At 41.9% G+C, this 13816-nt stretch overlaps 1 protein-coding gene across 6 annotated transcripts in view; it reads left to right on the top strand.

Moving 5' to 3' along the window:
* CALD1 (caldesmon 1) overlaps positions 1 to 13816 on the top strand; it is a 206054-nt gene that overhangs the window by 74368 nt on the left and 117870 nt on the right. For 5 of the 6 annotated variants that reach the window (XM_065632226.1, XM_065632191.1, XM_065632253.1 and 2 more), the window contains exon 2: positions 817 to 910. The exons of the other annotated variant lie outside the window; for it this stretch is intronic. The gene's annotated coding sequence lies outside the window, so the exon portion shown is untranslated. The remainder of the gene's footprint in view (positions 1 to 816; positions 911 to 13816) is intronic. 6 annotated transcript variants of the gene reach the window in all.

The following is a 13816-nucleotide window of genomic DNA, read 5'->3' as shown; positions in this document are numbered from 1 at the left end:
TATGCATCAATTAGGGACTGAGATATCTTTTGAATCTAATGCTGAAACTTCTAACAGAATGAATAAAAATCTTGGCTTTTGCCACCCCAAAGTTTTCAGTAACATAACTCACTGGCAGGTGTCTATAAAACCTAGACACTAGATTGTAAAACTGGTTTTGAAATTGCTGAGTAGTCGTTTACATCAAGAGTCCTCGAAAGTCCGTGAGTTTCCAGAGAAAAAACAGAAATTAATACATGTAATGGACCCACACTACAATCTTAAATTGCAGAAAATAAGCTTCAGTGATTTTTAAGTAATCCATTTCCTCTGTTGGCACCAGGGTGTTCTGTATGCGTGTCTTTGGGGCTAAAGAGACCATGCAAGCCTCTCTGAAGAAAGTTATCGTTTTTATTTTTACTCTGGTGGGTCTGTATACTACTCAAAACATAGATATACCATGTATTTATATGTGTGATCTAGGTAGAGCCTAGAATTTTCCCTAATAATTTGCCTTTTCACAGCTGCTGGCTAGTCAGCTAATATTTTTAGAAAGCTCTTCCTCAGACTCCAAGATGTCTTTGCTGAGTGTTATTAGGTCATCCAGAGTTGATCACTGTGTGTCTACAGAGATAAGGTTGTTGTCTGGGGTTTTTTTTCCCCTCTACCTTTTACTTATGAACACTGAATTCGATCTGCCCATAGAAATGAAAAAAAAAAAAACCCACAACTTTGTAGGGATGTTCTTAAAGAAGACTTTACCAAATAAAAAAAAGAAGAGTGCACAATAATTATGCCAGTACTAAACAGTGTTCTTTGTTTTGTACTTCTGTACAGTGATCACCTCTAATTTCTGGAGTCATCATTTTGAATTAATCAGCAGCCGGTTTGTTACTGAAAAGCTCAGAATACTTCCTCCAATTGCCTTCCTGTGAGTATGATCAAAGTAGTTACCTCAGATTTCCTTGCCTGTGGTATTCAGAAGCTTTTTTCTGTATTGGTTTTGGTTTTTTGGTTTGTTTGGGGTTTTTTTTGTATTGATGGTTTTATATTGGATTTTTTTTTTCTCCCTGTGAGCTTGCTTTCTGCTTTGGGAGCTGATCCAAATCCTTCTGAAAATCAGTGGACAGCTCTGTAGTCAAACCCTTGAGTTCTATTCCTGTGGGGCCACTGTCTCCAGATATTACTTTCTTCAGAACTGATAGTAGATTTAAAGGATTTTTGTCTTGAATTCTATCTTCAAATAAAAATCTTTAAATTTTATGGTAATCATTTTGTGGTTGTGTGGCCATTCTTTTAATAGCTCTATTTATTTCTCTGCTGGATTTGAGCAAGTTTTTTTCTTGCAATGGGATCTTAATACATACTTATTTGTGTTAAGATCATGTGCTGGTGTCTGTTACATTCTTGTTAGAGCAAGTGGGTGCTGAGGAGTCTGTGAGAGTCAAAATAACCATGTTTACTGACTATTTATGATGTGTAAGACTCAGAGATTTTTTTAAAAACATTTTACAAATACTTCACTACTAGAACAAGTGAGGGCTCACAAACCATTTAAAGAAAATGTTTATAATGTGTGTAAAATTCAGCCACTCAATATACAGAAATTCCAGACTGGACACAAACTGAGGACTGGCTCTGAGTTTAAGCAATATCTGTGACAGCGGACTGATGGAATCAGAAATACTGCATCAGCGTCAAGGCAACTCCTTTAGATACCCTCATCTCCAGTTAATTGAGGGTACAGTGAGGTGCGTATTCTCACTAATGAGTGACCATGTTCTCTGTGTGCCTGGATTTCCTCTGTACCTCTGCTCCATTGTACCTCTTTTTGGCAAGAGCAGTGTGGAGGAGAAGAGAGACATGGCAGCAGGCTGAACACTGGTTGCATTCCTTTTCTTCTCCAGCAGCCTTCTCCCCATTAGGAATGCTGGATCTGGGCCTGATTTAGCTGTTTTTGTCATTGTCCTTAGGGAAGCGAATTTAACTTTGTCTACACTTCTGAGAAGGTTTGAAGTGCTGAATGGGTTGATAATTGTTGCAGGCTGTTCTCTGCTTTGGTTGCTGTTTCAGAGTTCTGCATTACTTTTGAGCCTTTGTCAGGGGAGTATTTGAGACTGAAGCCAGATACAATCTGGGATTTCCAGTTTGTAGGAAATATTGGTATTGCAAAATTGGGATTTAATTCTGATTCAGAACAAGCCTAAATGTTCTAAAATTTCCCATGAAACACTCCAGTGAGATCACTGAGTTTTAGTTCCTACCTGCTTCCTTGGGTGGTGCATTTATGAGGTACCTAAATTCCTTAAAAATTTGACCCAAGGAGAAGGGAGGCCATACTGTCCAAAAGCAAATGGGATCTGAAATACAAGTGCTCTCCCCCTGTGTTTAAGACAGGACATTCAAAGAGAGCAGTGACTGCCCTCCAGAGTTTTTCTGGCAGTTCAGCAACTGGAGTTGTATTTGCAGATACGTCTGAGCATGCAGACTCAGGTGTTGAAAGAAAGCGCATCAGCCCCTCAAAACTGAGACTGCGCTTCAATGTATTTCTGTGCTGGTGCCTTATTTTGATGCATAAAATGCATGTGAAAATCTGTTCTTCAGAGATGCATTCATCTATTCCAAGTGTAGGATGCAGGGTGAGTGTCATCTGTCTCATGCTGAAGTCCCCATGGTGCTTGCACAGCACTGGCCAAAGTAGTGTCGAAGAATTCTGTCATGAAGAAGGAAAGGCAAAATATGATAATACTTTCTACACTTAACTTCCTCTGTCATATTATAAATCTGGCTGAATAGAAGGATGGTCTTTAGGGGACATGAATGAAAATCCCATGAAAAAGGCCATTAGGTTGCCTTCAGAAAATCATTAAAGGAAATGATGTGGACCAATACACTCATTTGGAAAAAAAAACCAACCAACCAAAAAACCAAAAAAACCCCCCAAAATAACCAAAACATTATTTCCATAAAGTACTGGAAAAAAGGCAGATCTCTTTAAGTATAAAAAGCAGTAGTGTAGTTTAGTTTTGTCATGACAGTCCTGTAACTCTTCCGTTACTTAATGCAGCCAAATCTGACTTTGGAAGACAATCTGAGGCATACTTACATAAATCACTTTCACAAATAAGCGATACCCTATAAAGTTAAGGTTCGAAGTCACTGGCTAGTGATGATTGTTTCTTATCTTCCTTGGAAATATACATTTTTGTTAAAAGGCAAGATGTTTGTGATTAGGAAACGTAAGAAAGGTTTTGGTCAGCTTTTCTCTTCAATATTCAAGACTGAAAGCATTTCCGTAGAGTCTCTGAAGACATTTTTTCTATGGCTTTATTGCGATGAATTAAACTGAGATGAGAGTACGGTCTTTCTTCTCACATTGGTTCTCTCTGCTGCTTGGAGGAGGAGGTACAGCACTCAATGTTGCCTGAGTTTCCCTGTAACTTCTGGGAGTTCAAGTGACTTCCATGTGCAGCTGGAGCATTTTTGATAAAAACTCTTTTGTGAGGGATGAGAACCTGGTGGGTTCTGTGCTGCATTGCATTGCTGAAGAGGTGTTAGAGACAACTGTTTGGAGTTTTGTTTAGTTTAATACCAGCAGATCAAGCTTGGGAAGCAGTAGTGTTGTTCTTCTGGATGCAATTCACAGTTCCATGAAAATGTCATGGCTGCCTTTGGCTGCTGAGCCCAATTTCTGGGTATCATTTGCTAGACAAATCTTATTGCTTGTAAGAAATTTGGAGCTAACAGGCAGCTGAAACAAAGAAAACCAGAGCATCATTTAGATATAGAAAGTTATGCTTCATTTAAGCGTGAACCAAAACAAGTAAACATGCTGTGACTCACCCAAAATTTTGGATGAAGAACATTTTTTATTTTCCAGGAATTACACCACCTAGGAATTGTAAAACTGACACACTGAGTAGTTGAAGAGAAATCTGCTTCTAATAAACCATGCCTTGCCAGACAGAGGTTTAAGAAGATTAAAAAAAAAATCTGAACAAGCACAAGGATCATATGTAGGGGCAGAGTCACTGCTGTGCTCAGAGTGAAGGGAGTGGAGTTGATTATCTGCATCCTCCCAGTAGGTAGAGAGCAGATATAGCTCGCTGGAGAGGATGTGGCAGAAGCATGCTGTGCTTTGGCTCTGTTCGCTGGCAAGGAGTCCATCGGAGAGCAGTGCCAAGCACAGCTTAGGCACAGCAGAAGCTGTATCTTACTGTCTTCTGTGCAATATTAACCTTCTGAGGCAGGAAATGCATGTGCTGGGGGAAAGATAGGCTGGGAACTGGGATTCTTCAGTCTTCATTGACAACTGGTCTTTCAGTGCAGCCACTTGAGGAATGGAGGGAAATGGCAGCATGTTCCCACCCGGTGTAGAAGGAGGAGGGTCCCTGCTGTGACCACCCCACCCTCCCAGGTTCCCTTGTAAAACAGGTATGAGGCCTTGCAGGTGAAACCAAACAACAACATTGAGGGAGGTGGTTCCACTAAGTTGGAGGTGCCACAGAGGATAAGTCACCCTGCACCCTCCATCAAAACAGCTCCCACAAAGAAAAAAAGTCAGGTTGTGGTCGTAGGAGACTCCCTTCTAAAGGGAACAGAAGGCCCTATATGCAGGCCAGACCCACTTCTTAGGGAAGTCTGCTGCCTCCCTGGGGCCAGGGTTAAAGATGTAAAAAGAAAACTTCCTTCCCTGGTTAGGCCCCGGACTAATAACTTTTCAGGTAGGCAGTGATGAAACTAAAAAGGGAAAACTAAAGACTTCGAGGCCTTGGGATGCATGGTCAAGGGATCGGGAGCACAAGTAGTGTTCTCCTCTATCCCCACAGTTGCAGGCTACAACGAGGAAAGATGCAGGAAGACCCACCAGATCAATACCTGGCTGTGGGACTGGTGTCACCAGCAGAATTTTGGGTTTTTTGATTGTGGGTCAGCTTACATGGCACCTGGCCTGCTAGCAACAAATACGACAAATACCTGTCTCAAAAGGGGAAAAGGATCCTGGAGCAGGAGTTAGCAGGACTCATTGAGAGGGCTTTAAACTAGATTTGGAGGGGGAAGGGGAGGAAACCAGGTGTGGCAGAGGCACACCCAAGGGCGACATGCCAGCGTTTGAGGGTAGTGCTGGTGAGGCCTTTCATTCTGCTGTTCCAGTGGAGGTGGGGAATGGAGAGCCATGCAGTAAGAGAAACACAAGGGTTATTGATGTGTTAAAAACTGTGGAAGCACTTGAGGATGGCCACAAAGGAATCGAGGCTTCTCACCAGAAAAAGGTGGTGGAATCAACGGCCCAGCTGAAGTGCATCTATACAAATGCACACAGCATGGCCAACAAACAGGAGGAGCTGGAAGCCATTGCAAGGCAGAAAAACTACGATATAGTTGCCATCACAGAAACGTGGTGGGATGATTCTCATAACTGGAGTGTGGTATTAAATGCCTATAAATTCTTCAGAAGCAATAGACGAGGAAGGAGAGAAGGTGGGGTAGCCATGTATATTAGAAAGTGTTTTGATTGTCTGGAACTTGATGAGGGTGATGATAGGGTTGAGTGACTATGGGTGAAAATCAAGGGGAAGGGCAACAAGGCAGACATCCTGGTGGGCCTCTGTTACAGACCACCTAACCAGGATAAAGAGGCAGATGAAATATTTTGCAAGCAGCTGGGAGAAGTCTCCCAATCGCTAGCCCTTGTTCTTATGGGGGACTTCAACCTGCCAGATGTCTGCTGGAAATACAACACAGCAGAGAGGAAGCAGTCTAGGAGGCTCCTGGAGTGCATGGACAACTACTTCCTGAGACAGCTGGTTGGTGAGACTACCAGGGAAGGAGCCCCACTGGATCTGCTGTTTGTAAATAGAGAAGGACTCATGAGCAGTGTGTCAGTTGGAGGTCGCCCAGGGCATAGTGATCATGAAATGATTGAATTTTCTATCCTTGGGGAAGTTAGAAGGGTTGTCAGCAGAACTGCTACTTTGGACTTCCGAAGAGCAGACTTTGATCTGTTTAGAAGGCTGGTTGGCAGAGTCCCTTGGGAGGCAGCCCTGAAGGACAAAGAAGTCCGGGAAGGCTGGTCTCTCTTCAAGAAGGTAATCATAGAGATGCAGGAGAAGGCTGTCCCCATGCACCAGAAGGCGAACTGGTGGGGAAGAGGTCCAGCCTGGCTGAATAGAGAGCTGAGGCTGGAACTTAGGAATAAAAAGAGAATTTATAAGCTTTGGAAGGAGGGACAGGCTACTCAAGAGGAATACAAGAATTCTGTGAGGTTATGCAGCAAGAAAATTAGAAGGGCCAAAGCCCAACTAGAGCTGAACCTGTCTATCACTGTAAAAGGCAACAAGAAATGTTTCTGTAAATATATCTGAAACAAAGGGAGGGCTAAGGAGAATCTCAATCCCCTGATGGATGCGGAGGGAAACATAGTGACAGAAGATGAGAGGAAGGCTGATGTACTAAATGCCTTCTTTGCCTCACTCTTTAATAGTCAGAACAGCTGTGCTGCAGGTACCCAGCCCCCTGAGCCAGGAAACAGGGATGGGGAACAGAATGGAGCCCCAATAATCCAAGGGGAAATGGTTAGCAACCTGCTACACCACTTGAACACCCTATGGGTCTATGGGCCAGATGGGATACATCCCAGGGTGCTGAGGGAGCTGGTGGAGGTGATCACTAAGCCACTTTACGTTATCTATCAGCCATCTTGGCTAACTGGGGAGGTCCCAATTGACTGGAAGCTGGCTAATGTGATGCCCGTCTACAAGAAGGGCTGGAAGGAGGATCCAGGGAACCACAGACCTGTCGGTCTGACCTCTGTGCCAGGGAAGGTCATGGAGCAGATTATCCTGAGTGATATCACATGGCACGTACAAGAAAACCATGCGATAAAGCCCAGTTAACATGAGTTTGTGAAAGGCAGGTCCTGTTTGACCAACCTGATCTTCTACAAGGTGACCCACCTAGTAGATGAGGGAAAGGCTGTGGATGTTGTGCACTTAGACTTCAGTAAAGCCTTTGACATTGTAACCCACAGCATTCTCCTGGAGAAGCTGGCAGCTCAGGGCCTGAATGGGTGTACTCTGCGACGGACAAAGAACTGGCAGGAGGGCTGGGCCCAAAGAGTTGTGGTGAATGGAGTCAAATCCAGTTGGCAGCCAGTCATGAGTGGTGTTCCCCAGGGCTCAGTATTGGAGCCAGTTCTGTTTAATCTCTTTATCAATGATCTGGATGAGGGGACTGAGTGCACCCTTAGTAAATTTGCAGATGACACCAAACTGGGTGGGAGTGTTGATCTCGTGGAGGGTAGGAAGGCCATACAGAGGGATCTGGACTGGCTGGATTGTTGGGCTGAGGCCAACAGTATGATGTTTAACAAGGCCAAGTGCCGGGTCCTGCACTGGGGTAACAACAACCCCAGGCAGCACTACAGGTTTGGGGAAGAGTGGATGGAAAGTTGCCTGACAGAAAGGGATCTGGAGGTGCTGATTGACAGCAGTCTGAATATGAGCCAGCAGTGTGCCCAGGTGGCCAGAAAGGCCAACAGCATCCTGGCTTGTATCAAGAATAGTGTGGCCAGCAGGACTAGAGAAGTGATTGTGCCCCTGTACTCGGTGCTGGTGAGGCCCCACCTTGAATACTGTGTTCAGTTTTGGGCCCCTCATCATAAGAAAGATATTGAGGTACTAGAGAGAGTGCAGAGGAGGGCGACAAAGCTGGTGAGGGGTCTGGAGCACAAGTCTTATGAGGAGCGGCTGAGGGAACTGGGGTTGTTTAGGCTGGAGAAAAGGAGGCTGAGGGGAGACCTTATCGCTGTCTACAACTACCTGAAAGGAGTTTGTAGCATGGAGGGTGTTGGTCTCTTCTCCCAAGTAGCAAGCGATAGGACAAGAGGAAATGGACTCAAGTTGCGCCTGGGGAGGTTTAGATTGGATATTAGGAAAAAATTCTTCATGGAAAGGGTTGTCAGGCATTAGAACAAGTTGCCCAGGGCAGTGGTTGAGTGACCATCCCTGGAGGTATTTAAAAGGCATTTAGATGAGGTTCTTAGGGACAGGGTTTAGTGCTGGAGTTAGGTTATAGTTGGACACGATGATCCTGAGGGTCTCTTCTAACTGAAATTATTCTATGATTCTCAGCTCTGTCACAATAAGCTCTCCTGTCACTTTAAAACAGCATTACTGATACTGCTGCTTTGAACTTCCCAGGAACATTTTTCACTTGGAGTATGCAAGTTTAGGGAGCAGACTGATCTCTTTATGATAAATGTGGCAAATTGTTCAGAACCCTGATAATCATTATTCTGTGCAACATTAGGAAGAAAAAAAAAAAAAAGATTCCCTACTTCCCAGCATGTTGTGAGATTTTCCTTGCCTACATTTCAGTGGTGCTTTCACACCATGGGATGAAAGAGCCTTGGTCATATACTTCTGGATCGTCTGGAAGTGGGAAGCAGCTGAAATCTCAAAAGAATATCTTGTCTTCAGCTAATGTTGTGGACTCAGGTGCTGTGGAGGTTGGCCTCAGAAGTGCACCAGCCCTGTTAGATGTTTATCTGAACTGAGCTTGAACTCCCGATCTCTGGAAGCTCCCACATGCCTGTTTTCCAAGAAGAACCTGATCTTTGCAGCTCTTTCTCACATGAGCACCGTGGGTTTGGAACGGTTAAGTCTTTGACGTGACTCTCACTTTCACTAAAGTCCCTTTACACAGTTCAGGCATTCAGGGATCTTAAAATGAGAGTAGATAACATTTAATAGCATAAATGAGAAAGAGTTCCCTTTTTCCTTCCCTAAACTGGTGAGTGCTGACCTTGAAAAAGCCTTTAAAGTCTCTGCAGGGAGACTGAAATTTTTTTTGGAGAACAGATACCCCAAACTGCAAGAGATTACCTGAGTCAAATAAATGTGGGATTTTTTTTTCTTTTTATGAGAAAATTATTTTCTGTTACTTGGTACCAACATGTTCATCGTCAAGAAGTATTTCTGTCACAGAAATTCAGAACTGCTGGTTGTCACCTTTCTTTAGGATTTTCTTTTTAAAATTTACTCTTTTTATACATATTCATATGTTCTGGTTATGTGAAAGATATTAAAGATTCCATTTGTATTTTGAATATTGTGGGGTTTTTTTTTAATGTGGAAGGCAATGTTTAAATATGTTTTGAGAAGGGGGAGGCAAGAAAAGCTGTCATCCATCAACTGGTATTAAGTCCAACTGAAAGTTTGATACAAACTGAGTCTGACTGTTAGTGCAGACATGATACAAATTAGCTGTGACTTCATGATACCAGCTGTTTCTCTGACAGGCTAAAAGGGCACATAACTAGAATAGCATCTTTTGTTGAAAGTTGTGTTTCCCTTTGTTAAATGTGGGAGCCTCAGGCAAAAAATTGTAGTCCTTAGTTATGTGACGTGCAGTCTGCTACATGTTCTTGGAGATTGGCTGGCTTTTTACTGATGTTTTTCAAAGACAGAGTTATCTTAAGTATTCTATTTTCACTAGTTTCATCACTGAAAGACAAATCTCTGTCATGTTTTTGCCTTGTGTTAAAACTGAGGATAATCTAAGCCCTTTTTTTCCTTACAAGTATAAAAAAACCAAACAAACAAACCCACTGAACAGCAAAACCTGAGAAAATTCTGCAAAAAAGAAATTGCAAATCTCAAAGTAAAATTTAATTTCATTAATTATCTTGATTAGTTGATCCCCTCCAGTTATTTTTTTTCTTACCAGAATTTTCATGGGTTTTTATTCCATACAAGCTAGGTTTACATAGTCTTTAACAAACTAACAATCAGTGTTAATTGAGTGTAGATTATTCCAGCAGCAGATGAGTCCTGCCACAGATGCAGGGACACCAGAGCCAGCTCTCTGCAGTCACATCTTGGGTCTTGATGCATTTCTGGTGCTAGGTGGCTGTGTATAGCTTCCTTACTGCACCCAGCGTCTGAGCGAGGAGGGTGCCAGCAGTCTAGGGGATGGAAAGGCAGAGTTGATGCACCTGAGGAACTTTGTGTGGAAACAGCTGAAGGTGTTCCCTTGTTACTAGAGCCTACTCATAAATTGAAATGGCTCTGAGCAAATGGCAAAGCAACACCAAGGTGGTAGATGCCCCATCCCTGAAGACATTCAAGGCCAGGCTGGACAGGGCTCTGAGCAACCTGATCTAGTTGAAGATGTCCCTGCTCATTGCAGGGGGGTTGAACTAGATGACCTTTGAAGGTTCCTTCCAACCCAAACTGTTCTACGATTCTGTGATTTGGGTGACTTTACTGTACATCTGAATCCCCACTATGTATCTGTATGACATAACATTTCTACTGACCAACTCAGGAAACATAAAGTTGGCTGTAGTATGTAACTAAACTGAGACAATGTGATTTATTAATCAACAAAATCATTCTTATTTCTGACACTTGACTAAAAGCCAGTAAGATTTCAAAATTTATTACTACAGATAACAGGCATACTCCAATTGAATCAATCAGGAAAGGGGCAATACTAAGGATGGAGTTACATTACTAGTGTCTAACCTCAGAAGAGGTACTTTTCACAACTGGATTTGTTTTTTTAAGGGGCCATGCAGTAACTTGAGGACTATGAGCAGTGTGAATGGCATTGCTCCTTCCAGATTTTAAGTGGTACTCCACAAAGGAAGGATGACACTGCTAAGGTGAAAGTGGGAAACTTCTCTGCAGAGCATAACTTCTGTTTCAGACGGGTGGAAGTTAGAGTGACTTGATAATATTTTGGCCATGGCAGAAATTATCACATGAGTCCTGCATGTCTTTCTACATGGAGTAGAGAAGCGGCTATATAAGCCATTATATGAGATGATAGTGCAAACAAACCCAAATCCCACTGAAGATGCAGAAAAGAAAAAAAAAATACATGGATGTAAAATTGTAGCAGGCATAAGAGTGAAAGGGCAGAGTTAAGATTGTTGAAAATACTAACTTCTATTCATAAATTTCTTGGAGTAAATAAAAAAAATACATTTCAAAAGGAAAGTTTAGGATGTTCTGGTTTTTATGCATTGCTGATGATAATGTGAAGCACAAAACAGAAAATTTTAAGCACTAAGAAATAGGCCTTGGCCATTTCTGTTGCAAACATGCAACTTTACTATCTAGCATCTGTTTCTGAAATTATGTGAAGTATTTATTTATAATTTTTTACCATGATAGTTTAAGTGACTAGAGAACATCTTGTTTTCATTAATGTGTAGAGTGGTATGTCAAAAAACAAACATCCATACATGACATTTGAAGAACAAAACCCAACCACAAGGAGTTCTACATTCTGAATTGATTTTTTTTTTTGGTGATGTAAAAATGCCATTGGCCAGTTTTCTGGTTATGATTATATCCCTGCAAACCTGGAGTATCTCCAAAGAGATCTTAATGCTTCCCTTCCATTCGTGCTGCCAGGTGGAATACGGGAGCAAAGGGCTGGTTATTGATGCAATCAAAGTAAAAATTTGCAGGAGATGCTGGAGAATGTATTTATTGTTAATGTGCGGTAACTGTCAAGAGGAAAAAGTTAAAATGGAAAACTTAAACCAGTAGCACTGTAGCAAGCAAATGATGTGCTATCAAATGTATGATAGCTGCAGAATCCACATCACAGTTGAATTTTACAGCCATAATGTCAGACCATCATTGCCTCTTGCAGTATTTTATTCAGAACATCTCATAATAACTTCAATAAGAGAAGGGATGCTAGCCCTCAAATCCCAGAATTTTAATTAATCTTTTTATTCTCTGAAAGTACATTACTTGTAATGAAAAGGACATTTTTTCTCATTATGTGTACTAAACTGTCGAGTTGTATTGTTAAGAACTTCCATCAAGCTGCCATATTCCTCCCCAAGATGGTTATATTCAGTGGTGAAATGATGTTGGCTCCTTTGGGTGTTTGGGAGAGAGCAGACAATATATGTTGTCCTCTGCTGGGCCTGCTGCCTCACATCCTCTGTGGAGAGAGGAGTTTGCACAGTGACTGAGTGACGGTCAAATACTTGAGTGCCATTTCAAGAATTCAAGTAGGCCTGGGACCGCTGGAGAACTCTCTTCATCCAGGTGGCAGATAAGAGGGTATTCCTCATGTTGAGTTGCTCTGGGATTTATGGTTTAGGATAAGGAAAGTCCCTTTACCTTAAGTAACCACCGTTTTGTAGATGCTAATCATGCGAAATGACTTACTGTGTGTTTCATACTGTTGCCCCTCTGTCTGGCTCACCGTTACCCTCATATTCCTTTGTGTTTCAACTTGATTAACTCACAAGGGCCAGTAATCATTTACTTTTTATGGTTATTTAGTACCACATTCTGAGACTTGTTTCTTTTGAAGACTCTGAAGGAAAAAATTCTATTCTGTGTGAGTAAAAGGGGCAAAATCTGACCTTGAAAGTGACTAAAAATGAAGGACTTGCTTCTGCCAGTGGCACACTGAACATTAGGTTAATCCTTATGTAGTTGTGTTGATGAAACAGGTTATTTTCTATTTTCTTCCTTTCAGTTTCCTTTCTTCTTTCTTCCTTCCACCCAGCCCAAAGCAAAGGTCTATAAGCAATGGTCTTGTTCAAAGTACAGAAGCCTGCTCCAAAACCAAACAGATCTAACCTTGCTTCGTTTTTAAAACCTTGCTTGAGGGAGCCAGAATCCTTTTACTTAAATGACTTAATTTTCGAGCAGTATGAATCATGCAGCAACTTCATAAGCTCTGGCTAGAATATATTGTACATATGTTTGTTCTTTAGGCAGTTAGAAGAGAATACAGAACTGGAGGTCATTTGAGTTACAACTACTTTGGGGGATTTTTTTTAAACATTCCTTCTAACAAATGCGGTTTAAATCGGTTTGTTTATATGGCATGGAATTGGAAAGGCCCAAACTAACCAGGCTTTACGCAATATGGCCTTCTTCCAAATTAATCTAAAATATTTTAATCCCTCTGGAGTTTCTTTATCCTGTGCATCTGTGCTATAGTGGAGACACATTTTTAACATTTCTTTGAGGAAAATTACCTTTCTTTCCCTCCAACTGTACTCAGTAAGGTCAATGGAGCACTGTTATATGCTATTTAAACATCTGAGATTCATCATATATCTGCACACCAGAAAGAATCATCATAAAAGGTCTAATGAATCCTGACTGCTAGCCAAGCAAGGGAGTCCCCTTACGGATACTGAGTATTAGAAACAAAGAATACATGAAAAATACAGTTTTTACACTTTAGCTTTATAAAATTAAGAATGAAACTGCCCCTGAAGAAGGGGCCAGAGTATGTTTGTGACCCCCAGAACAATTTTGGCAAATCAAAATCTGTTTGAGTCAAATCCTGAAGTCATTGCATGGGCCAAGATGGTTGTTGGGTCTGCCTGGGAATTAGAGGCTCGTGCTCCCTATGGGGTCAGACACGGCCTGAGCGGGACCCTAAAGGGGCTTCTTGCTCCTGGGGAAGGAGACACTCTGAGTCACAGTCAAGCTTCAGAGCTGGCTATCTCAGCCTCTGGCTGTGTGCCTATACTTGGTTTTAAGGACTTTTTGTTTTCTAGTTCAGTAGCAAGTTTATGGGACTAAACTCATTTTACTACCAAGGAACTGAAATACTGAGGAAAGCTTAGGTGATAGGTTTTTTTCTATTTCATTTTTTTATAAAATTATTTTCCAGGCATTTCAAAAGCCGGTGCTCCTCCTTCAGCTGCCAGTAGCTCCGGTCAGTCTGAAAAAGATACAGGGAGAAGATACAACTCTGGTCTTTTTGGAGATTTTATCTGGAAACCTGTTATGGGGGCATTTTTATCTGAAATACTGTTATATAACTGTTATACTGTTAG

The sequence above is a fragment of the Caloenas nicobarica genome, chromosome 1 (genome assembly GCF_036013445.1).
Source record: "Caloenas nicobarica isolate bCalNic1 chromosome 1, bCalNic1.hap1, whole genome shotgun sequence".
Taxonomy (NCBI): Eukaryota; Metazoa; Chordata; class Aves; order Columbiformes; family Columbidae; genus Caloenas; species Caloenas nicobarica.
Note: the sequence above shows the minus strand (reverse complement) of the source record. Positions and strands in the feature narration are given on the sequence as shown.